The 27,133-nt window shown below is 38.7% G+C and overlaps 1 pseudogene; it reads left to right on the top strand.

Moving 5' to 3' along the window:
* Window positions 1-14,335: 14,335 nt before the first annotated feature.
* Window positions 14,336-24,050, top strand: LOC149249891 (G-type lectin S-receptor-like serine/threonine-protein kinase SD2-5 pseudogene; annotated as a pseudogene).
* The last annotated feature ends 3,083 nt before the right edge of the window (window positions 24,051-27,133 follow it).

Here is a 27,133-nt window from a genome sequence, read left to right on the forward strand (position 1 = left end):
GGGACAAACTTCAATTATTGGAAGGTAAGAGTTACTGCCTATCTTCAATCTCTTGGTACAGAAGTTTGGGACATCGTAGAGACAGGCTACACTTTTCCTTCAGCTACTCCTACAGATGCAGACGAGAAAAAGAAATATGAAACAAATGCGAAAGCAGTCAGTACTCTATCGGGATGTATATCCCAATCGGAATTCATGAAGGTAATGCACTATAAATCTGCAAAAGAAATATGGGACAAGATTGTCAGGAGCTATGAAGGAGACGAACAGGTAAAGCGTGCTAAACTTCAAACTCTCAGGATTAAGTATGAGACTCTCAGAATGTATATTGATGAAAGTGTGGCTAACTATTTCCTTAGAGTTGATGAGATTGTTAATTGCATGAAAAACTTGGGTGAAGAAATAAAAGAGGCTATTGTGGTTGAAAAGGTTCTAAGATCATTGTCCCCCAAATTTGAATCTAAAGTGTCTGCAATAGAAGAAAAGGAAAATCTACGAATTCTTACTATGTCTCAGCTTCATGGAATTCTAACTGCTTATGAAATGAGAAAGGGAGGTCCATCAGATAGAAGAGAAGCTGCTTTCAAGGCTTTAGGCAAAGGAGATTATTATGAAGCAAGTCACATGCTAGAAGATGAAGAAGAAGAATCAAATTTTGTCAGAAATCTTCAAAGGGGTTCTGGAAGGTTCAGAGGTAAGTTACCTTTTAAATGCTTTGCTTGTGGAAGAGTAGGTCATTATGCTACCAGATGCCCTCACAAAGATAAGAATGACAAGGGAAAGGAACCTGTTAAATGGAACAAGAAACAAAATGAAAAGAAGAAAAGCTATTACAGTCATGAAGATAGTGATGGTCTTTCAAATAGTGATGAAGATGAACAAGGTAATAGATATAAACTTTTAATGGCTTTTGAAGATGATGACTACGTGGATGCTATAGATGTAGAAGGCTTTTGTGAAGAAATGAAAGATCTCAAAGTTTGCTTAGAAGAGAAGAGTGCTATTATTGATTCTCTACAATGTCAACTAGCTGAAAAGGTAAAACATCTTGAAAAATTGGAATGTGAGATTGTTTGTCTTAGAAAGGAGATTGAGAAAACAAAAGCGATTAATCTTAAATTTGTTAAAGGATCTGAAACCTTGGATGAGATTATCAATGTGCAGTGATCTCCTCTGATAGAGACATGTCTTGGATATAATGGAGAAACATCTCAAGCCTCTACCTCTAAAAGTTATCTTGATGTAGCAAGGAGAAGCGAGCAAAGGCCAAATAAAAGTCATCAGGTGAATCAAGGACAGTTTACCTCAAGAACAAATAAAGACCATCAAGAAACTCGGGGACAAACTGCCTTAAGGACAAACAGAAGCTACAATCAGCCACAGGTAAAATCTTCCCAATTTGCTCCAAGAATGAATGTGAATAGAAGCTACAATCGGTTGGATGATAGATCTGATTATCGCAGAAGTTTCTTTAATGGCCAATGCTTTTCTTGCCATAACTTCGGTCACAAAGCAGCTCAATGTGTTGCCTACAAGACAATCATGACTAGAGAAGCTCGAAAGCAAGGGAGAATGACTGGAACCATGAAAAGGACTTATAACAAATTTTCGGTTCTTGAAAATGAAATTGAATGCTCTATTTGTAATAACTTTGGTCATGAAGACTCTGAATGCAGGAGCAGGTTCCGGAAGACAACTCAGAAGGAACAAACCTCAAATGTCAGAACATGGAGAATAAAGGAACCGCAACCAGAAAGATGTGGGATAGCCTTTTATGCAGAAGGTCAAGAAAGTCTATGGTACATTGATAGCGGATGTTCGAAGCATATGACAGGGGACAAAGAAAAGCTTGAGTCATATACTGCATTAGAAAAGGGGAAGAAAGTTTCTTTTGGAAACGATATCTCTGCAGCCATAAAAGGAAAAGGTGTTGCTCCATTGAAAGAGAAGGTCAAAGCTGGAAATGTTTTGTATGTTGATGGATTGAAGCATAATCTTCTGAGTGTCAGTCAGATGTGCGATCAAGGAACAGAGGTAATATTTAGATCAAATGGATGTTGTGTTCGTGATCTTGATACAGGTAAAACAATGATCAAAGGAAGAATGACTCCAAATAATCTATACATATTTGAAGAAGGACCACAACAATGCTATTTGAGCAAGGATGATGAACACTGGCTATGGCATTGGAGGTTGGGGCATCTAAGCTTTTCACAAATAAGGAAAGCATGCAAATATCAGGCAGTTCGTGGTCTTCCAGATATCAAAATTCCAGACAACACTATATGCAAATCTTGTTAGTTTGGGAAGCAAACCAGAACTAACTTTCCAGAGAAGGAAGGATCAGCCAGCATACCTCTTGAGCTAGTCCATACAGATGTATGTGGTCCATTTAAGAAAAGGACACCTCGAGGAGAAGAATATTTGATATTATTCATTGACGATTTCTCCAGGTTTGTCTGGTTAGGGCTTATGAAGCACAAAGATGAAGCATTCGAAAAATTCAAATCCTTCAAAGCCTTGGTTGAAAATGAATCAGGACACAAAATTAAGTGCCTCAGATCTGACAGAGGTGGGGAGTTTACCTCAAACGAATTTTTCGATTTCTGTGAAGAACATGGGATAAGAAGAGAATTCTCTACAGCTAGAACTCCTCAGCAAAATGGGGTGGTGGAAAGAATGAACAGAACAATCCAACAAATGGCTCGTGCTATGCTTGATGAATCAGGTACTCCCGCAACTTTCTGGGGTGAAGCTGCACATGCTGCGGTTATTATTCTTAACAAAACAAATGTCCGAGTAAACAGCACTCAAACACCTCATGAGCTCTGGAGTGGTGAGACTCCTTCGGTGAAGCACTTCAAAATCTTTGGGAGCAAATGTTATATTAAGAATACTGATGAGCAACTTGGCAAACTTGAACCAAGAGCAGATGAAGGCATTCTTCTTGGTTATTCTCCACATAGCAAAGCATACAAGTGCTACAATAAAAGACTTGGCAGAATTGTTGACAGCATTGATGTAGTGGTTGATGAGAAGGGATATATTACTAGGCAAGTTCATCATGAAGACATTGAAGAAGATGAAGGCTACCCTCAAAGGCAGAATGATGTAGAAGAAGAACCTCAAGAAGAAGAAGAACCTCAAGAAGAACCAGAGGAGCAGAATCTCAGATTGTGGGGCAGAAAGAAGCAGGAGTACAAACAAGAAGAAGAATTGCAGAAGCTTCAAGCTATTTGGCATTACTCTCTTCCACTGAACCACAAAGTGTGAAAGAGGCATGCAAAGATGAATGCTGGGTCAAAGCAATGGATGAAGAACTTGAGCAGATCGAAAAGAACAACACTTGGGAATTGGTTCCTAGACCAAAAGATAAAAATGTCATAGGGACAAAATGGGTCTTCAAAAATAAATTGAATGAAAACGGAGAAGTAATTAGAAACAAGGCCAGACTTGTTTGTAAAGGGTATGCGCAGTAAGAAGGAATAGATTTTGAAGAGACCTTTGCTCCTGTTGCTAGACTTGAGGCCATATGAATGTTCCTTGCTCTCTCAAGCTTTCAAAACTTCAAGGTATTTCAAATGGACGTGAAATCAGCCTTTCTGAATGGAGACTTAGAAGAAGAAGTATATATTGAGCAGCCAGATGGTTTCATTCTTGGGAATGATCCAAACCTTGTATGCAGATTGAAAAAGGCTCTCTATGGTCTCAGACAAGCTCCAAGGGCTTGGTACTATCGATTGGAAAAATATCTTCACCAACAAGGCTTTTCAAAAGGATCAGCAGATAGCAATCTCTATATAAAAGTTGAAAATAACAAATTGCTAATACTTGTTGTTTATGTAGATGACATTATCTTTGGCAGCAATGAAGAGACTATGAGTCAAAACTTTGCCTTGGTTATGCAGAAAGAATTCGAAATGTCACTACTTGGAGAATTGACATACTTTCTTGGATTGCAAATCCAACAAAATGAAGGAGGCATCTTCTTGTCTCAAACCAAGTACCTCAAGCAGATCTTGAAGAAGTATGGCATGGAAGATTCAAAGCCGGTATGTACACCCATGGTTACAGGATGCAACCTCAGTGCAAATGATGAATCAGCAGCAGTTCATCAACCAACTTATAGATCCATGATTGGGAGTTTGCTTTATTTGACAGGTACCCGACCAGACATCATGCATGCAGTCGGAATAGTTGGGAGATTTCAGGCAAATCCAAAGGAGACTCATCTTCAGGCAGTGAAGAGAATTTTCAAATATCTTCAAGGGACACAAAATTATGGATTATGGTATCCTAGAGATACAGATCTCACACTTGATGCTTATACAGATGCAGATTGGGCCGGAAGCGTGGATGACAAGAAGAGCACAAGTGGTGGTGCATTCTTTATGGGCTCCAGATTAGTATCTTGGTCCAGCAAGAAACAGAGTTCGATTGCCTTATCTACAGCTGAAGCAGAATATGTGGCTGCGGCATCTTGTTGCACACAACTTCTTTGGATGATGCAGACCTTGCAGGATTTTCAAATCACTTTCACTTCACCAGTCTCTATCTTATGTGATAATACAAGTGCAATCAACATTTCAAAAAATCGAGTCATGCACTCAAAGACCAAGCACATACCAATCAAGTACCATTTTCTTCGGGAACAAGTGCTTGAGCAGAAGGTCAAGTTGGATTATGTTCCTTCTAAGGAACAAGTTGCTGATATTCTCACAAAACCACTGCCCAAGGAAACTTTTGAATATCTCAGACAAAAGCTGGGAGTAGTTGATGCTTCATCCTGCTGTTGAAGCTTGTCTGTTCTACAGAAAAGTTGGTAGACGCAAGTTACGTAATGGATATCCGCGTATATACGCAGATTTATGCTGGGAAAGTCGCATGTATGACGTGCGCGTGTTGTAGAAAGCATATCCGCGTACATACGCTGTTTTATGGAGGAAAAGTCGCGTATATGGAGTTCTGAACAGCAAGGGCAGACTCTGGTTGGAGAAGGTCTCAGATGGGTATGCCAGAATTCTTCAGGCACAGGTTCAAGGGGAATAGCTTAAAGTCTCATAAAGCATTGTTGGCATTTAGATGCTTTTGGTTCTAGTACACAACTGTTGTTGATTTTAGGAGAAGAAGCTCAGAAGGAAATCTTGGTCGCTGATCTAAAAGATGTTTATCAGATGCTGCTTGTGACTTTCATAAGTCTTGGTCTAGATTTGTTGTCTCTATGTCATGTATCTCTTTTATCTCTTTTATGGTGTCAAGGTCATGTAACGGCCTATGTTGGTTTCCCCACTATGCCTGGGATGAATGATGTAATTGGTTGTTATATGTAACTTTCTGATGTATCCCATCTTGGAGTATGGATGTATGTATTGAGTCTTTTGGTGATAGGAAGGTCTTGGTTCTTTTAAAGAACATCTTTTACAGATATTGCCTACAGTCAGGGGGAGCATGTTTCAACACAGCAAAGCAGAGATATCAGCATGTACTCAGGGGGATCATAGCCCTTTGCCCTTGATGACAAAGGGGGAGAATGGTTCTAAGGATCTTGGGGTTGCCATCAAGTCCAAAGGGGGAGATTGTTGGCATTTTGGCACAGGTGTGGCGCTACGATACAGGTGTTGTCCTTGATGGCAACTCTCTTTGATGACAGATCTCAGTCCAGACTACAAGTATGAAGAGAAATTTCATATACGCATGTTCATTAAGCCCATGTTGCGTATACACGCAGGTACGCTATATACTAAGTCGCGGATACGCAGGTTCGCTATATACGAAGTCGCGTATGCACGCAGTTTCATGAATAGAAAAAGGCGTACATGTCGAGAAGCTTCCCTTTGGTCCGTGGTAGTTAGTCCTCGGTACTTGAGCCTATATCTTTGGACCAAAGTATCTTGACAGACGTGTTGATCCCTAGTTTTGAAGTTGATGGTATTGGATTTCTATGGTTTTGGCCCTTGGTATTGAGCAAGGCCTAAGGCTATATAAGGAGAAGAAGATCATTAGGCAAATATAATTGAAAGTCTTAAATATCTGAAAAAGAAAGAGATCTGGTATGCAGGTTCTGGGTTGCTTGATCTAAGCTAAGGAGACATCACACCGGTTGATGGAAGACTAGATCTAAGGACAGATCGGGATCTAATGGTTTGAAATACACTATTATGATATGGTTGATTATGCGTATTTCTAGATATGCATACTGATGCGATGTTATGTTCTGGGTCTAACTGATGTCTGGTACAGCTGCAAGTTAAGAGAATTTATTTTTAGATCTGTACGCAGGTTGCCTTTGGTAAAAGCGCGTGTATACGCGGGTTTCTCTCATTGAAGTAGCGTATATCTTTTGAAGTTTGATTTTTGGGGTTGCAGTTGGGTCTGACTGCTATTGCAGAGTTCTGTAGCCTGCTCTGTGTTCTGGTGACTGGTGTTGACAGGGTTTCAGTGGTTCAGTGATTCAAAGATTGATGATGCTAGTATTGGTTGTTTTGTGCTTCAATGATCAGTTATGAAAGTTGAATGAATTGTGGTCTTCAGATTGTAATGTTGTGCTTCAGGAATATCCAGTCTGAAAATGTATGAAAAGTGGTACCTGAAGGAAAGAAGATTGTAGGCCAGCACCTACATACTAGTATCTTAGCTAGTATAAGAGCAAAGGGGGTTGGAGCTCCCTTCCAAGGAAGTTTGGAGAATGAGAGAAGGTTGAAGCCTTCAGCAGGTTGTAGCCTGCGTACTGGTATAAGGCTGCACCAGTACAAAAGATTGTAAACTGAAGTTTCATATTAAAGAAAGATAGAGACGACTTGCAGCAGGTGGTTTTCACCCACATTGGGTTTCCACCTTATATCATGGTGTTCATGTGTGTGTTTTCTGTGTGATGATCTGTTCTGTTATACTGCACCTGTTTTACTATCATGGTTAATAATGTCCTGATGCATTTACTGAAGATAAGCTACCGAATCATAAGTTTTCTTGTTATACGCTGGTTTCTTTAGACACAATAGCGTGTACACACTGTTTCACTTAACTGAAGTAGCGTATATGTTTCTGAGCATAAAATGAAAACGTTTTTCTGATAATACTGATTCACCCCCCCTCTCAGTATTATTTCCAACATGAGGTGGATCACTGAATTGACAAACACATGGTTTTAGTGGTCCCTAAACCAGAATGAGGATGTACGAAGCCACTAGCCTAGTATCCCTTGAACCGGAATGTGGGTTGCGGTAAATGCATATTGTGTGCCTCAGTGGGCCTAGGAATCCTTGTCGATGAATGGTGGGATATAAGATAAAGCCAAGAGGTGGATTTCCTCTCCATTGGGCCTAATGATTACAGGATGGAATGCACGGTAAAGCCTGGAGGGCATGTCTCGGTGTAGGGTCTAGTGATCCCTAGATTGGACTGCGGATGCACGGTAAAGCCTGAGAGACTAGTAGGCACTCAAAGTCATCATGGTGTAAGAGGAGAAATTCAGTGGCATCCACATTGATTAGTGTTTTTGATGTGTTCTATGAGTCCCACATTCATGCTTGGAATAGCACGGGGGTGATTGGTTGAACAGAGACTTGGCTCAAACAATCTATGATCAGGTGGAACGTGGTAGTCCCATCACCAGTTGGTCTGTTGCATTGAGTAATGAGAAATCATTCCATTTATTTTCATGTCTAAATGTATTGGTGTATATATGGATTTTGATGGCTGATATGTTTATTGTATTTCTGTTCCTATTATGTTGGTTATATGTACATTTTATGGCAATGGTTATGTTTGGCTCTCTGCATGTTTTTACTTGTGTTTGAACGGATATTGTATCTATGACCTAATAAGTGATAATGCAAAAAAATACATAAGGAAACAATGGTACATGGCGATTCTCAGATAGGTATGAGATCTCTACACTTAATTCTGTCAAGTTTACACTTGTAGGTTACATGTTGACAATATGTTTGATGAAATGCATGTCATGGCTAGTAGGGGTATGGTTAAGGTCTTGATTAACTATTTACTTTTTCATCATTGTTTCCTTGTACTTTAATTGATTCTGAGCTTTCATTCCATTCTAGGCAATGGCCTAGGCTCTAGGCCTAAAAAATCGGCTTAAATCCTGGGGTCGTTGGCACAAAAATATCAATTTTAGTCAACAATCATTGGCAGATAGGCATATGAGAGTGACTTTAGGTCTCTGGTCACTCCCTTGCCCATATAATGAGAGTGACTATGGCTAAGAGGTCCAGAATAGCAATGGGAACGTGGGATAGGTTTCCTAAGTGGCTAACTTATCTTCTAAGGGTTTTGTTGATCATGTTCGATGACTGTGTGTGATGGTCCATCGATTCCACTTCCTTAAGGTCACCTAGGAGGTCGAATCTAATCATAGTAGCCTCTTGTCTCATGTTTACCTAGGTTGGCATGGTTACGTGGGTATATGTGGGAGGAGGGTGTTATAGAGTGGTATCAGAGCATGGTTCAACTCTCGGATATGATCGGTGTAATGTGTTAGTCATGCATGCATGTCAATTGCGTGTTTGTCTCATACACTTATATACTTTTTGCAATTGCTTGATGTTGGATTAGGGTTTTAATATGGTTATTATGGAGAGTTTGATGTTAATTTAATGAAATGTATTTCACATGAGTATGTGACTGACTGTATATGGTTATTTTTTGCGCGCTTACATGTTTCTTTATGATACCTACTTACATCCTTGTATGTTAGGTTACATTTTGAATATTTTGATTACATGCATCGATCTTGTAGGTTTATTACAAGAACTAATCGATTATGTTCGACTACATATGGTTATGCATATTTGTAGTTGGTTAGGCATTACTTATGCATGTTTTCAGTTGCATTTAGCAATATGTACAATGGATTAATTGTCATTGTCATGATTGAGCTCATAGCATGCATTGTTGATATGGCCTTGCATTGATGATTGGATCCTAGTTAGAGTGATATTTATGTGTTGATACATTGATTTTTGTATGTATATATGCTATTATGATTATGTTATACATGTATCATGCTGATTTGGTGATCTCAAAGACAAGGTATTCTCCCCGAGTTAAACTAAGGTATGTTAGTTTATCTGACATATTATTCATTGTAGGAAAAAAAAAAGATCAAAAGGATAGCAAGGTGGTAGACTATGTAGAATCTCCCTACGCATCAGATGAGAAGTGTGGTGTGGGGCATACTTCTAATTTGGCTGATACATTGAGAAGATTGAAGGAAGAGATAAGGAGTTGTAAGAATGATAATGATTGGATCATACAGGCACAAGAGAGGCAAGAAGAGGTCAATGCTATACTTCCTTAGAGTTTGTTGGAATTGCAGCAATAAGGTCCACTTTGGATCGGCAATGCACATGAGGATGGGACTAATGGAGCATATGGCAGTAGATCTCTTGGTATACACAGGTTAGATAGATCTAATATAGTGAGAGATGACAGGTTGTTGGACACTTCAGAAAGGAGGGGTGATGAGTATAGGTACTATTCTAGTTCTGGTTCTGATAGACATCATGATCGTTGTCATTATCATGCTTACCAGAGGAATGATATGGGATACTTACTGGATGAATTCAAGAAATAAAAACCACCTACTTTTATGGAGATGTGAATAAGCCGGAAGATGCATAGGCTTGGATACTTGGGATGAACAAATTCTTTGAGTTACATGAGCACACAGATAACATGAAGGATAGAATCACTAGCGTCAGCTTGAAAGGTAAAGTAAACATCTGGTGGGAAGATGTGAAGGGGTTAGAGACATCAGGACATATGACTTGAGTTGGCAGGAATTTAAGAGGCTTTTTAGGAAGAAGTACTTGTCAGAAAGGTACTACGACTGTAGGGAAAAATAATTTTATGCATTAAAGATGGGATCAATGAGAGATGAAGAGTACAAACCAAGTTTCTGGAACTATTGAGGTATGTACTGTATCTTACTAATGAGAAGCCTAAAGTTCAAATATTTATGAGTGGTTTTCCATTAGCATTTAGAAATTGGATTGAGTATGATGAGCCTCGGTCACTTGAGGAAGTTATTGGGAAATTGAAGCATGCTATGAGAAATCAAAGCATAATAATGAATCTCAGCATGGATGGAAAGGAAAAGACAAAGGTAGAGGTAAATGGTAGCCTAAGAGGACAAGGCCTCAACATGCATATGGGAAATAAAATGTGATCAAGTTATTTCTATTTTGATTGACCTTGGATCTAATTATAGCTATGTTAGTCCTGACATGGTGGATAAGTGTGGTTTGAGTAAGGAATTTCATGCACAGTCTTGGTTAGTGCAGTTGGCTACAGGTACAAAGAAGCGAGTTCATCATTGGGTAAGAGATTGCACATCTAATTTAAATGCTATGCCTACAACAACACATTTAAATGTATTACGGTTGGGTTCATACAATATGTTATTGGGCATGGATTGGTTGTATATACATAGAACCAAGGTAGACTACTATTACAAAACTATTGAGTGTGTTGATGACAATGGATAACCAAGAGTCTTGCAAGGTTAGAAGAAGGTCACATCAGTTAGGATTGTGACAACTATGCAAGAAAATATTAGTCATAGAAAAGGGTGCAAGCTATTTGCAGTACACATATCTAATGACAAGAGTAAGGAGGTTGAGGATGCAGATGTGTTGAATAGATATCTAGTGTTGCAGTAGTTTCAGGATGTATTTCGTGAGGACATTACAAAGTTGCCACCTCACAAGGAGGTAGAATTTTCAATTGAGTTAGTACCAGGTGCAGCTCCAAAATCTAAAGCACCTTATAGGATGAGCACACTCAAGTTGGTTGAGTTAATATTGTAGTTGAAGGAAATGTTGGAAAAAGGATACATTAGGCCAAGTGTATCACCTTGGGGTGCACCGGTCTTGTTTGTGAGGAAGAAAGATTGTACTCTTACATTATGCATTGATTATAGGCAGTTGAACAAAGTGGCTATCAAGAACAAATATCCTTTGACGAGGATTTATGACTTGTTCGATCAGCTGAAGGGAGCAGAAGTGTTCTTGAAGATTGACTTGAGATTCAGATACCATCAGGTATACATCAAAGAGGAGGACATTTACAAGACTTCATTTAGGACTAGTTATGGGCATTATGAGTTTGCTTTTGTTCCATTTCTCTTAACTAATGCTCTAGCTACATTCATGTGTTTGATGAATAATGTGTTTCATTCATATTTGGATAAGTTTGTTACTGTGTTCATTGATGATATATTGGTATATTCTAAAATGAGGAAGAGCACGTCGAGCACTTACACTAGTAGAAATTGGGAAATTAGTTACTAGGTGACTAAAAAATTTAGTCACCATAGCTTTTCCAAGTGAAATACTACCAAAAATGAGAAAACTTAAGTGACCCAACTAAAAACGACTAACATAAATGGCTACTTTAGTTCTCGGTTAAAATATACGACTAACTAATATGTAATACAACTGAAAATGACTAATGTGAATGACTAATTTAGTCTAGGAACAAAATCCTTGATATCCTAGTTCTTTTTCATGTTGGCTTTACTAAAGTTGATCGCTTTGTTGGTCGATTAAGGGAATCCAAGTAATCCTTATATGTAACCCTCTATCTCTATCAAGATTATTAGGGTATCTAATATTATCAAGGGCATCTCTGGCTTGGAATTTATTGTAATGGTCTTCTTTTGCCACAAACTTAGTGCCCTCAAGTTCAACGTGATGACAACAAACCCTGAATTGTATTGAGCAACTCTCACAAAATTCAGCTTCATTGTGTGCAATCTAGGGTTTGTTGTTGCAAATTAAGAATGGAGATTGATCATTCATAAATTATGAATAATGTATATGAAAGTTATTGAATAAGGAACCTTGAAATTGATTGACATTTTATTATCTCTTGTTTGACCTATTATGATATTTACGGTAGATATTGTTTCTTATTTAGATATCCTCACATGTCAAGATCTTGGTTTATTATTAATATTAAAGACATGTTGTCCTTTTCTTTTTTCTCTTTTCAAGGAAAAACCAAGTAGGGAACCTAAAGGATGCTTCCCCACATTCATGGATGACATCCCCAATAAACTTGTTGACATAAATAATACCTCAAACATAATGGGATTTAAATTGAGCACTTGCTAGCACATATCTAGCCAAATGCCCAACGAAATCGATACAACTAGTTGAACTTTCCCCTCCTATTGACATGTTGTTCTTTTTATTAAAATACTTGGTTAATTCAAAAAAAATATTATGTACCCCACATCTAACTCTAACACGATATAAAATCTCTTACCTTACTATCTCATTATTTAAATATATAAAAAATACATATGAATCTTATTGACATTTATCATTAAACCAAATTTCCAAAATTTAAAATTCTATTTAAATGATATATTCTATAACATTACATTACTCACATCTTCTTGATCCCAAAAATTAAAAAAACCATCTTCCCATTTTGCCAAACCCTCTTTCTATTTTGCATTATCATATATTTTCTTCTTTTACTACTCTTTTGTGAATCCCAAATATTAAAGAAACCCTCTTTCTATTTTGTATTATTGTATATTTCCTAGTCTGAATGGACCTAGGATTAGGATATATGAACCACCGAATACCACTTGGGGCTACGAGATGCATCGATATCGAAAATTAGAAGGCACAAAATGAGGGTAAATAAAACTTCATAGAAGACACATCACATCGCATAGAATGAATGAAAAATTTGAAAATGGAGGAAGAGGAAGAATGGAGATGGAGGTGGGAAAATTGGAGGAGGAATATATTCTTGATCGAAACCCAGACATCCATGCTCTCTTCTGTCATTACAAATAATTTTACTTTGGAAAAGCTTTAGGCACATGCACAGTCGACTGGAGTTCCAAGTGCATGACTTTGTAAGAATTACCCTACTAGCTTACCTTTTTCTCTATGCACACAAGTTTTTCATATCAAAATTTTCACCATCATCGATCCTCGTTGAAACTTCGATGCAAAATACAATCAATATGTGTTCTAATTTTTTTTATGGAAAATTATAATCAAAATCCATTTCATGAACTAATGAAGAGGAATTCTAATCAAATTTGTAAAATTTTTAAACGTAGCAACATGTAGTGATTTCTTAACTATTGCAACTTTTCTCTGGTAGGTAGTTAGTAAATAGTGTATAACAAGTGAGCCTTTAAGGATAATGGGAATTTGGTTACCTAAATTATATATCCCTGAAGGGCATAGTTATCCTGGGAGTGAATTAGGGGTTAGCAATTAGAAGAGCCCGACTTATTTTGAGCACTTGGATTATTTGAAAGCAAGTGGCCCTTCATCCCTAAGATATGAAGCTTCAACAATCTGAATAAAATGAATTGGTCTCCATGGTCTAGTTTTATTATGGAAATTAGAAGTACATATTTATTTTAAAGTCAGATTTATGAAACATTAAGCAGAACTTTAACTTCTAAATGTTTAAAGTTATATAGAATTGAAAAACTCGGATAGGTCAATGACAAAATTCTCTAGAATTCAAGAGGATTTGTGGGCTTACTCTCAAATAAAAAAATTTTAAAATATAGGAATAGTTATGAAAAGATAAATTGAGTAAATATGAAATGATTGAATGGAATAGAATTTGTACTAAATATTATTCTACGAGAACAAAGAAAGACATTGTTAAAGGGATTCAAGAAGGAATGTAAAACACCACCTGTTACAGAGGAAATCTAATTTAATATAAACATATATTCACTACTGGTTGTGGTTAATTGTGTTTATCTCGAGCAACGAGGAGGAATGATTGTTATCCTCCTCACCCAGGTTAAACTCCAATAAGTGATATGTTGAGCTCATATTTACGCTGATAGGTGTCTCTTCTTGAAAATGGTCAGGCCAACCTTCGTCTACCCTTTTTCCTTTGGGTTGACATGTGTCCCATGGTCTAACAACAACATGTGTACTCCTCCATGAATTTTTACACCAGTGGCCTCCACAAATTTTTATGCTGATAGAAAACCACAACTTTTGTCATCGTGGTCTCAGATTTGTCCACCTGACATAACCATCATAACCATAATGTCTTTTCCCCCTCAAAAATAGTTTCTCCTGCTCTATTTCTTCCTCTTCTCCCATAATAGCCTCTACAAATCCTACCACTACACCATGAGCACTCAACCTGAGACAAATTATTGTGGGAGCTCGACTTAGGAATGATTTCTTTTGGTTCCTAAGATTGGATAGTGATGGAATTTTTAGAACATATATTCAATCAGGGACCATGTTGGTATTTGATTCAAACATGTTTTCTATCCAGTTTATGGATTTCTATCAGCTTCCCTATATCTATGGTTCACTCAACATTTGTATCTCAGGTACTACTTATAGCTACCAGGGGATGCTATATTTAATGAATTTCAACCAAATATTGGATTGAGTCCAAGGAAGAATCATGTATGCAGGGATTCAAAGCAATTACTGTAGAATGATGGGGTGGATTATTTTGCAAATGAGTATAGGAATCTGAGCTCCATTAGCCTCGAGCAATGTAAGAACTCATGCTTGTTGAACTATTCTTGTGCTACGTCTTTCTTTTGGAGTAAGTCTGGAGGGTGTTTGTTGAATTTCCATGATCTTGGGTCTAGGATAGAATCTTAAAATCTCTAACTCTACCAAACCAAGAATCTCAACGATACTACTTTTCACAATGGAATATAAACAACAATAAATCTATTAATGCACAAAATATGGACAAGTTTTTAAAATTTCAACCCAACTTTGTTATATTAAACAACATATAATACAACAATCTAGGGCTTCCATTCTAGGGATAATGGCCCTCAAATATCCACTAGTAAAAGAATACAAAAATGGGGCTTGGTGTTAGTCCATCGAAAACCAATCTACTCTCAATAATATACTCTGACCATCTAGTTGTCGCATGCTCCCTCAATTCCTCTCAATCGTACCCTATACCTGCTTGGTCCTTCGGCTCCCGATCTGCATCTCCTACCTCTATCAATACTCCAATTCCATCTAACCACTGAACCTCAGCTATCAATTTGCTCACTAGTTGTGCCTTAGTCCATTAAGGGCATAACACATCGAGACTCTCATCGAGTTGTTCACAACTCCACTTATAAAAAACTCTCAATCGGCCCACTACTACTCCTCAGCTACTCAGGGACTTCAGCCCATATGGTCTTCCTGTGCTGCTCCAATTAAGACCAATATAGGGCATGAATGTCTTCCACCTATCATTACAATATGTCCATCTCTAACAACGAACACCCGCTAGGAGGAATTCCTATAATCTGCTATAGAAGTCCTTCTCCACACACAAGTCTCACACTCCACAACTGATCCTGTGGTTCATCAACCCTTGAGCTCAACAACTTCCTCTCTCACAACTACCTTGGTCCATCAAGGTGTTTCTCACTCACCTCCAACTTGGACACTATCACACCATCCTCCAGTACAGCATAAGTTCCCAATCACATCCACACTTGGACTTCTTTCATGCTGCCCTCCAACAGTCCACGGGGGACCAAGTCCATTCTATAGCATATGATCCTAGTTAGGGCATCCCCATACCTGGGAGACCATTACACATGGCTGCCCACAGACTTCAACAATCTTCCCTTTGCTCTACAATAGAGGATGTATTGCAAAAATATGGGAAACAAGAACTTGTTCTCTCCTAGGACATCCATCCACCATGCGATCTGCTCCTAGTTGGAGCTCCTTCATGCCCAAGGCAACTCCAATAATGGCTCTCATGGGCTATAAACTAATCGATCCAATACTAGTCACAAACTATGACCCAACATAAGGAAAAACTAGAGAAATAACATGTTTTTCCTCTATTGTTCATGGACTAAAGTCTGGTCATTGGTTAGGGCATCCTTTCATCTCACAAAAATCTAACTTCTATGATCAAAACCTCCACCAAAGACTGTGAACTTCTCAAATCTACAATCCTCTGCTAATTGTTGTCTTGATAGGCCCCTACAACACCCATATTAGACTTGTTTAGCCGTCCAACAACCACCATAGGTCTGTGGTCTAGTCTCCATAGGCTTGTGATCTCCTTGGCCTGTTCTAGCATGAGAACGCACATCAACTAGCCCAAAATTGTTTCTCTTGAGTGTGGTTTTCCCTCCTTGAGAGGTCGAGGCAGTTATGATTGTTCTAGCCTCTAAACAAGCCTTAGTCTTCCTTCAAGTATTGCGGTTTCACTAGATATCCATCTACATGTCTACGAAAACCTAGATTTGGTATTGTCCACACTTAATCAACCTTCAACTATGCCCATTATCTTCTCCTTTATCCTGCATTCACACCTTGCCTTACCTGGCCTTGTTGTGGCATGAGACAACCCTCCATAGAGTCAAAGAGGTACCCAAACTAGCCTTAGACCCTCACGTTGTTTTGTCCTCTTCTTTTGCAGAAAAATAGAGATATCTCCCTCTTAACCAAGTTGGTGTCCCTCCTCCTTAATGATGCCTTGATGTTGCACCTTTGGATGTGAAATAACCTCACATAGAACCCTCTATTTATATCCAAAAGGGGGGACCCTTCCAACATCACTCTAGGGCTATCCAGCTGTTAAGGAGGTTTACTAAACTTAAGTCAACCTTAACTATTATGGTGCCAACCCATCATTAGACTTCAAAAATTCATAACTCCTCAAAGAGAACTTAGAATTGAATGATTCTCATTGACTTAGAATCATCTCATCGAGATCTATCATCCTTATCCATCACATGTCGAAAACTCATCATGATTTTGGTAGAAACATCTATGGGTGCAAAACCCCGAGCTTAGGTTCTAAGCCCACAAGCCTACTTGTGGCACTTTGACCTCAAACCCTCAAACATTAGGGCTTGGAGTACCTCCCAACCTAACACAAAAACTGACACTCCCTCTTAGTGAGGGAGATACTTCCAAGACTACGAAGTAACCATCATCATCCGACGATGACACTAACCCATCTGGCATCCATCACTGTAGCATACCCTGTAGCTAAATCCAACAATCTTGGTAGTGCCTCATCCTCATCACATCTATACCTGAAGATCCAAATATCCATAGCATTTCTCCCTCTAAGGCTAGACTCCCTCTGAGGCTACACAATCTCCATTAGCTCAGTCTTACAAGCACTCATCCTGATGGATAAAATACTATTCGTATAAAATCCACCAATATTGGATATGCAACATCACGATCTGATGAAGATTATAGCCTTCCAACATGTATCTCATCACATGAAGTGATCTTGATCAACCTGATCTCATCCATGCCAAAGATACCCTCGAGCTATCCCAACTATCCATGACAAATCAACGAAAGTCCATGATCAACAATATTCCCTACAAAAAAATCTTACTCACCTAGCTCATCACTAATCCACTATAACTCCTAGCACATCTCGCCATGTAACCAGTCAAGACCACATCTCCATTTCCTCAACTGAATCCTCTTCCCTATGATCCAGACCCACAACTCCCTTTGATTTTCTTCACTGTGCACATTTTGATTCACTTACTTCCAAAGTAGCTCAAACGCCTTCTAGTACCATGTTGAATTTCCACAATCTTGGGTCTAGAATAGAACCTTAAAATCTCTGACGCTACCAAACCAAGAATCTCAATGATACTACTTTGTACAACAGAATATAAACAACAATAAATCTACTATTGCACAAAATATGGCCAACTTTTTAAACTTTTCAAGCCAACTTCATTATATTAAACAACATAAATACAAGAATCTAGGGTTCCCGTATTAGGGATAATGAACCTCAAATATCCATTAGTACAAGAATACAAAACTGGGGCTTTGTGTCATTCCATCGACAACCAATCCACCCTGAACAAGATACTCTAACGATCTAGTTTTCACATGCTTTGTTAGCTCCTCTCAGTCATACCCTATACCTGCCTAGTCCTTTGGCTCCCGATTTGCAGATCCTGCCTCTATCAATGCTCCAAGTCTATCTATCCATTGAACCTCGACTATCTATCTACTCACTAGTTGTTCCTTAGTCCATCAAGGGCACAACACATTGAGACTCATGTCGAGTTGTTCATAACTCCACTTGTGAACAACACTCAATCTGCCCACTCCTCCTCCTCAGTTACTCAAGGACATCAACCCACTATGGTTTTCTTGTGTTGCTCTGATGAAGACCAACATAGGGAACAGAGGGTTACCACCTATCATTGGAAGATGTCCATCTTCCACAATGAACACCGGCTAGGAGGACTACCCATCATTTGTTGTAGAAGTCCTTCTCCACACACCAGTCTCGGGCTCCACAACTGCTCCTCTAGTTCATCAACCCTTGAGCTCAATAACTGCCTCACTCAAAACTACCTTTGTCCATCAAGGTGTTTCTCACTAGGCTCCAACTTGGACATTATCACGTTGTCCCCCAATAGACTATAAGTGCCCAATCACATCCACACTTGGTATTCTTTAACACTACCCTCCAATAATCCATGAGAGACCAATTCCAGGTTGTAGCATATTCTCCTAGTTAGAGCATCCCCATACCTCGGAGACCCTTACACATGGCTGCCCAAAGACTTCACCAATCCTCCCTTTGCTCTACTATAGAGGGTCTATTTGATAAATATGGGAAACAATAACTTGTCCTCTCCTAGGACATCCATCCACTGTGCGATCTACTCCTAGTTGGATTTCCTTCATGCCCAAGTTAACTCCAACAAATGCCTCTCACGGGCTATAAACTAACCGCTCCAATACTGGTCACAAATTGTGACTCAAGATAGGGAAACACTCGAGAAATAATGTACCTTTAATCTGTTGTTCATGGACTGAAGTCTGGTCACTGGTTAAGGCATCCTTGCAACCCATAATAGCCTACCATCTGTGATCAAAATCTCCACCAAAGACTGCGGCCTTCTGAAATCTACAACCCTTTGCCACTCTCTGTCTTGATAGGCACCTACAACACCCAGATTAGGCTTATTTAGTCCTCCAAACAACCAACTAGGTCCGCGACCTAGTCCCCACACGTCTTTGATTTCCTTGGCTTTTTCTAGCATGAGAACCCACACCAAATAGACTATAATTGCTTCCCTTGAGTGTGGTTGTCAATCCTTGAAAGGCCAAGGCATTTTGTCGTTGTCCTAGCCTCCAAACAAGCCTCAGGCTTCCTTCAAGTATTGCGGCTGCCCTAGATCTCCACCTGTAGGTCGATAATAGCCTAGATTTGGGACTGTCTACCCTCAATCTACCTTCAAAATAGACCCATCATCTTTTCCTTTCTACTGCATTGACACCTTGCCTTACTTGGCCTTACTGTGGCATGCGACAACCCTCCATGCAGTCAAAGAGGCACCCAAACCATCCTTAAACCCTCACGTTGTTATGTCGTCTTCTCATGCGGAAAAAAGAGGTATCTCCCTCTTCGCCAAATTGATGTCCCTCCTCCTTAACATTGCCTTGATGTTTCCCCTTTGAATGTGAAATAACCTCACATATCACCCTCTATTTATATAAAAAAGAGGGGCTCCTTCCAACGTCACTCTAGGGCTATCCAGATGTCAAGGAGGCTTACTAAACTTAAGCTGGCCTTAACTCTTATGGTGCTAGGCCATCATTAGACTTCAAAAACTCATAGCTCCTCAATGATAACTAATATTCAAATGATTCACATTGTGCTAGAATTGTCTCACCGAGAGTTGTCATCCTCATCCATCACATGTCAAAACCTTGTCACAATTTTGGCCCAAACATCTATGGGTGAAAAACCCCAGGCTTGGGTTCTAAGCTGACAATCCTACTTATGGTGCTTTGACCTCCAAACCTTGAACACCAAGGATTGGATTACCTCCCAAGATACAAAAAAATTAACACTCCCTCTTATCAAGGGAGGCACTTCGAAGACTAGGAAGTAACCATCATCATCTGATGGTGACATTAGCCCATCTGGAATCCATCACTGTACCAAACCCTATAGATGAATCCAACAATCTCAATAGTGCCTCTGCCTCATTACATCCAAACCTAAAGATCAAATTCTCCATAGGTTTTCTCCCTGTTAGGCTAGACTCCCTCTGAGCCTACAGGATCTCCACTAGCTCAGTCCTACAAGCACTCATCCTCCTGGGTCAAATATTGTTTGTGAAAAATCCACCAATCTCGAATATGAAATATCATGATCCGATGAAGATTCTAGGTTTCCAACCTATAGTCCATCACATGAAGCCATCTTGACCAACCTGATCTCATCCATGCCAAAGAAACCCTCGAGCTGTCTGAACCATCCATGGAAAATCAACCAAATTCCATGATCAACAATCTTCCCTACAACAAACTATTGTTCACCAAACTCACCACAAATCCACCAGAACTCCCAGCGCATCTCACCATGTAACCTATCAAGAACACATCTCCATGTCCTCAGTTGAATCCTCTGCTCCATGATCCAGACACCCACAACTCCCTCTGAGTTTCTTTTTCGTGCACACTCTTATTCACTTACATCCAAAGTAGCTTAGACACCCTTTGATACCATGTCGAATTTCCATGATCTTGGGTCTAGGATAGAATCTTAAAATCTCTACCACTACCAATCCATGAATCTCAACGATACTACTTTACACAAGGGAATATAAACAATAATAAATATTCTAGTGCACAAAATATGGACAAACTTTTAAAATTTTCAACCCAACTTCGTTATATTAAACAACATATAATACAACAACCTATGGCTCCCATACTAGGGATAATGGCCCTCAAATATCCACTAGTGAAAGAATACAAAATTAGGGCTTGGTGTTAGTCCATCAATAACCAATCTACCCTCAACAAGATATTGTGACCATATAGTTGTCGCATGCTATCTCAACTCCTCTTAGTTGTACCTTGTACCTGTTAGGTCCTTCGACTCCCAATCTAAAACTCCTGCCTCTATCAATGCTCTAATTCCATATGGACACTGAACCTCGGCTATTAGTCTACTCACTAGTTGTGCCTTAGTCCATCAAGGGCACAACACATCAAGACTCTTTTCAATTTTTTCATAGCTCCACTTGTGAACAACTCTCAATCTGCCCATTGTTTCTCCTCAGCTACTCAGGCACTGCAACCTACTATAGTCTTCCTGTGCTACTCCGATGAAGACCAACATAGGGCACGAAGGGTTTCCACCTATGACTCCAAGATTTCCATCTCCCACAATGGACACAGGCTAGGAGGACTGATCATCATCTGCTATAGAAGTCCTTCTCCACACACAAGTCTCGAGCTCCACAACTACTCCTCTAGTTCGTCAGCCCTTGAGCTCAACAACTACCTCTCTCAAAACTACCTTTGTCCATCAAGGTCTTTCTCACTAGGCTCCAAGTTGGAAATTATCACCCTATCTTGCAGTAGACCATAAGTGCCCAATCACATCCACACTTGGTCTTCTTTCGCACTTCCCTCCAATAGTCCATGAGAGACCAAGTCGATGTTGTATCATTTTCTCCTAGTTAGGGAATACTCATACCTGGGACACCCTTACACATGGCTTCCCACAAAATTCACCAATCTACCCTTTGTTCTGCAATAGAAGATCTATTGCACAAATATGGGCAACAATAACTTGTCCTCTCCTAGGAAATCTATCCACTATGCGATCTTCTCCTAGTTGGATTTCAATCGTGCTCAAGGAAACTCCAACAAATTTCCCTCACGGGCTGTAAACTAACTGATCCAATACTGGTCACAAAATATGACCCAACATAAGGAAAAACAGGAGAAATAACATACCTTTCATCTGATGTTCATGGACTGAAATCTAGTCACTAGTTACGACATCCTTGTAGCCCAGAATAACCTACCATTTATGATCAAAACATCCACCAAAGACTGCAGCCCTCTCAAATCTACAAGCATCTGCCACTCGTTGTCTTGATAGGTACCTAAAACACCTATATTAGGCTTGTTAAGCCCTCCAAACAAACACCATAGTTCTATGGCCTAGTCTCCATAGGTCTGTGATCTCCTTGGCTTGTTCTACTATGAGAACCCACGTTAACTAGCCCATAATTTCTTCCCTTCAGTGAGGCTATCCCTCCTTGAGAGGGCGAGGCAATTTTCTGATGTCTTAGCCTCCAAACAAGCCTTGGCATTCCTTCAAGTATTGTGGCTTCCCTAGATCTCCACCTACAGGTCTGTGACACCCTAGATTTGGGACTGTCCACCCTCAATCGACCTTCAAAACAGGCCCATCATCGTCTCCTTTCTCCTGCATTCACATATTTCCTTACTCGGCCTTGTTATGGCATGAGAAAGACCTCTATGTAGTCAAAGAGGCACCCAAACTGGCCTTAAACCCTCACGTTGTTCTATCATCTTCTCTTGCACAAAAATAGAGGTATCCCCCTCTTCACCGAGTTGTTGTCCCTCCTCCTTAATGCTACCTTGATGTTTCCCCTTTGGATGTGAAATAACCTCACATGTCACCCTCTATTTATATCCAAAAGACAGGCTCCTTCCAATGTCACTCTAGGGTTGTCCAGCTGTCAAGGAGGCTTAGTAAACTTAAAGCGGCCTTAACTCTTACAGTGCCAACCCATCATTAGACTTAAAAAATTATTAACTCCTCAACAACATCTTGGAATCAGATGATTCTTATTGTGTTAGAGTCATCTCACTGAGAGCTATCATCCTCATCCATCACATATCGAAATATCGTCACGGTTTTGGCTTAAATATCTATGGGTGGAAAACCCTAGGCTTGGGTTCTAAGCCCACAAGCCTACTTGTGGCGCTTTGACCACCAACCCTCGAACGCTAGGGCCTAGAGTACCTCCCAATCTACACAAAAATAAATTGTGTTACCATTATCAAGAGATAAAATCCATGAAACGAGTCTCACATTAGAGCATGAGGGAATTTATAAGGGCTTTGCATTGTTGTCATGGTTTCTACACCAGGCTTTCTTGCATGGAGATATAAGGTGGAAAAGAAAATGGTGAAGAACAAGTATGAAGAAGATGAATTTCTAGAGAATTTTCCAAGCTTGCCCCAAAGATATACATACATGGAGTTGGAGGAGGCCACAGGAGGATTTAGTAGGCAACTTGGGGTTGGTGGCTTTTCAGTTGTGTTTGAAGGGAAACTTCACGATAGAACAAAATTTGTAGTGAAGAAATTGGGTAACGCTAATATAAGGAATTTGCATTTTCATGCACAGGTTGCAACCTTGGGAAGAATTAACCATGTAAATTTAGTGAGACTATTTGAGTTTTGCACTGATGGCACCTATAAATTGCTGGTGTATGAGTACATGAGCAATGGATCTCTTGATCACTGGTTGTTTTGGTGCCCTTATGACAATAATCCTTCACCGTATCTTGACTGGAGGAAGAGATACAAGATAATACATGATATGGCTTGGAGATTGTCTTTTTTGCATGAAAAATCTAAGGATATGATTCTTCATTTAGACGTGAAGCCTCAAAAAATTCTGCTCGATGAGAATTTTGGAGCCAAACTTGTAGATTATGGGTTGGAAAAGTTAATGGACTGGGCTCAAAGCCACTCATTTACTCGTGTCAGGGGACTCCTGGGTACTTAGCTCTTGAATGGCTTCTACATGCCTTTGCCACAGATAAGAGTGATGTTTATGGTTTTGGCATGGTTTTGTTAGAAATAATAACTGGGAGGAAGAATTTAGACCCATCCCAACAGGGGGAGATGGATTTTTTTCCTTCATGGGAAATTAGTATGATTTAGGAAGGAAAGATCAGGAATGTCATTAATCTAAAACTTGGAGATCTGGTAGACTACGAGTGGGAACAGGTAGAAAGAGTTATCATAATTGCATTCTACTTTATTCAAGAGGATGCAAAAGTAAGGCCTTCAATGAATAAAGTGATCTTCATGCTAGAAGGACATACTAAAGTAGAAGATCCACCTCTTTGTGTTGAGTTTTTGATGATAACCGGGGCTAGGATTTCTGCTCATCCATCACAGTGGGAGAAAGAGGGCACATCAAGAAGTGTTGCCACCATCTCTGTCTCTTTCTCTACAAGGTGAATGAAGATATTGTTGGAGATCTGGACAATATTTACTTTGTCTCTGATGTGTAGTTGGCCAATGATTTTTTCAGCATGCTTCATAAATTTTCTTGTCTGACATTCTTTCAGATAAATGCCAGTTGGCATAAAGATGCAAGTTTGAGGAAACTGTTATCCACATTCTTAACATTTATCATATAATACCCATCAGTGCAACTATATGGGAAGCATAACCCATTTTTTAGTTTCATGGAAAACTTGGTCCTTTTATTGATTCAGTGAGATGACATATTTATCCTATAATGCTCATGGGTGTAACTATATGCTTACCATAACCCATATTTTGGTTCCATCTAGGACTTGGTCTTTCTATGAATTCAAACATTACAAATTGAATGACCACAATGTTTTTCAAAATATCTGGATAGCCTATGAAACATTATCTCCATAAGTGATGTCATATATGCTTAGATCAATCCAAATTAAAGCACATACATGGCGACTCTATTACGTTCTCAAAATGAGCATATTGTCTAGAGCTTATAAAAAACATTCAAGCATCACATAACCAATGCCTTTTACTTAATTCAAAGTCAGTAGGAAGCATTTATGTCACAGTAGAGAGGTGGTTTTTCAGTGAGATTTGAAAAGTAATGTTGAAATATGGCACACTTACTTTGGAGAAAACAAGGTAGAATCATCATGATATGTGTGACCACATGGTTAACAAAAGAGAAATATAATGAAGCCAATATTTTCTAGGTTTGATTTTGAAAAAACTTGTCTTGTGGCTATTTGGAAATACTCAGGCCTAAAGAAAACAAATGCAATTACTATAGAAAATGGAATTTCTATTCAGTTTCTTTAATGCAAAATGTAGTTACAATAGAGAATGTATTTTCCTTGTTGTTGAATGGATGTGTTTGTAATGTGTGAATAAATTAAGTAAGCTATTCTATTTAGGTACTTTTGATTACATAGTTTTAAGTCAAGTGGGTCTAGTGAAAATTTATCTTGAATGAGCCATACTGCAATTTTTTTTTCTTCTAGGAAATTGTTTGAGTTGCTGGTAGACGCTAAAGGTTTTACACCGTGGGCAGTCTCCAACACTGAATATAAAGAAAATAATTTATGGTGAAAAACTTTTGTTGAATGGTTGGAAATTTCATATTTTGGGCAAGTAGGGAATTGGTTTCTGAAGCAACCCACGAGAGGAAAGTGTTTTACAAGAAGCCCAACTAAAGCTAGGAAATCATGATGAACATAAGAAAAATGGAGGATGTTGGAAAGTTAACCCCAGAATAAGGAATCAATCCCCGGTCAATTATGCCTTGGACAAAAAGACGAGGTGTTCATTCCTATTTATTTTGGGGTTTCTTGTGCATATTTAAATCCCAACTATATAAGTTTGTTTTCCAATTTGTTAGGCATGTTGTATTTCTAAAATACACCCATCCTCCTAATCAAATGGCTACATGACCCTTCTATTCATGCATCTTGATATAGGCATCAAAAGCTAGCTAGTTGCAATAATAAGGTGATATTCAATCAACACAACATATAAAAGTTTAAATCAACATATAACATATCACTTTTTTTAAAGTGTCCTTTACACCATCAGGGGAAATTGCTTGTGAAAAGTTTAATAAAGTTGTTTATGGAAAAATACCAGTGAAGGCTTTGTTTTATGTTTTCTTTCTACGATGAGAAGAAGAAGAGAAGATAACAAAAGAGGACAATTTTAAGAATCTCCAACAAATGACCACAAATGAATGATAGGGGTTTCTAAGTACAATATACAAATATATTATGTATAATAGGAGAAGATAATTATAGTAATCTCCAACAAATGGTCACAAACAGGTGAACGGGACAACTAAGCGTAATAATATGAATACACTATGGGAGTGCTTGTGGAATATGATGATTGACCCCAACCTAAAGCCTATGTGCATTGTGAACCCACTTAAAACTGGATTTGAGGGATCCATGTGTGTACATCTAGTGTTGTAGCGTATATGGGTTGGAGTGCCATTGGTCCTTATTTTATTTTTTTCATCTAGGATGTTAAGGGTTGGCTAGCAATAATTTTTTATAAAGATTATTTTTGAATTTTGAAATAAAGAACTTTGGGTACTTTTGATGGATTCACATGTTAAAAGTATTTTTTTTAACAGCATGGTGGATCAAACTTTAGATGAACCACCTTTGTTTCCTAACCAAAATACATAGTTTGTTGGAAATACATTGACCTTGTGACTATATGTGCTCAGGTTGATTCATGGGTTCATAATGGATATGCCAAGATGCAAGCAAATGTTGAGAAACATCAACTAAGAGTGTTTATATGAGTGTTAATGGTTTATCAATAGTTTTTTTTTTCAATGTCATCATTGATTGTTTTTAGCTCTTCAAAAAAAAAAAATTATCCAAAAATTTTGGGGTTGAGTTTCAAGGCTTGCTTTTTATTTGTTGTGGTGTTTTTTGGTTTTTTTTTTTCCAGACAATTTAGGGGTGTTGGGTGGGTGAGGTTGCTAGGTTGCAATTGTGGTTTCATTTTATCATTCTTGGATCCAATGTACCTATGTGTGTTAACTTGAGAGTGACTTCTAAGCTTTGGAGGGTTTATTGACCACTGATAATATATGTGAATATTGTGCATTATCTAAGAAGATTTGTATTTATTCTTTGTATGTAGATTCTAAACATCCTTTAGGCAGATTGGAATCTATGTGTACAGTAGGTAACTAAGAGTTGAACTAGGCCATCTCCTAACATATCACCTTGCCATTTCTCTATAATTTTTTAATTTTCAAAGGACAAGGTGGAAGTGTAATTTTCTTGATGTGAGTCTAAGATAATTCTCATCATTGTAGCTAATGTTAGGTTTCAATATCAAGTCCTTTAATTATTGGAGTAATATAATTTGATGACACTAGGTGCTTGGAGGAATTATGGATCTTGCAATGTGGTTTTGGATGTAATAACCCAATACATTTACCGCTTTATTTAAGCATTATAAATTTAATTAAATAAAAAGCCTAAGTTGGTGACATGGACTTCCGGAGATGAGGAGGTAAATTACTTGGGATTTTGTTTCTT

Source organism: Pinus tabuliformis, chromosome 7 (genome assembly GCF_031772625.1).
Source record: "Pinus tabuliformis cultivar Carrire ecotype Pingquan chromosome 7, CPIR1, whole genome shotgun sequence".
NCBI classification, from domain to species: Eukaryota; Viridiplantae; Streptophyta; class Pinopsida; order Pinales; family Pinaceae; genus Pinus; species Pinus tabuliformis.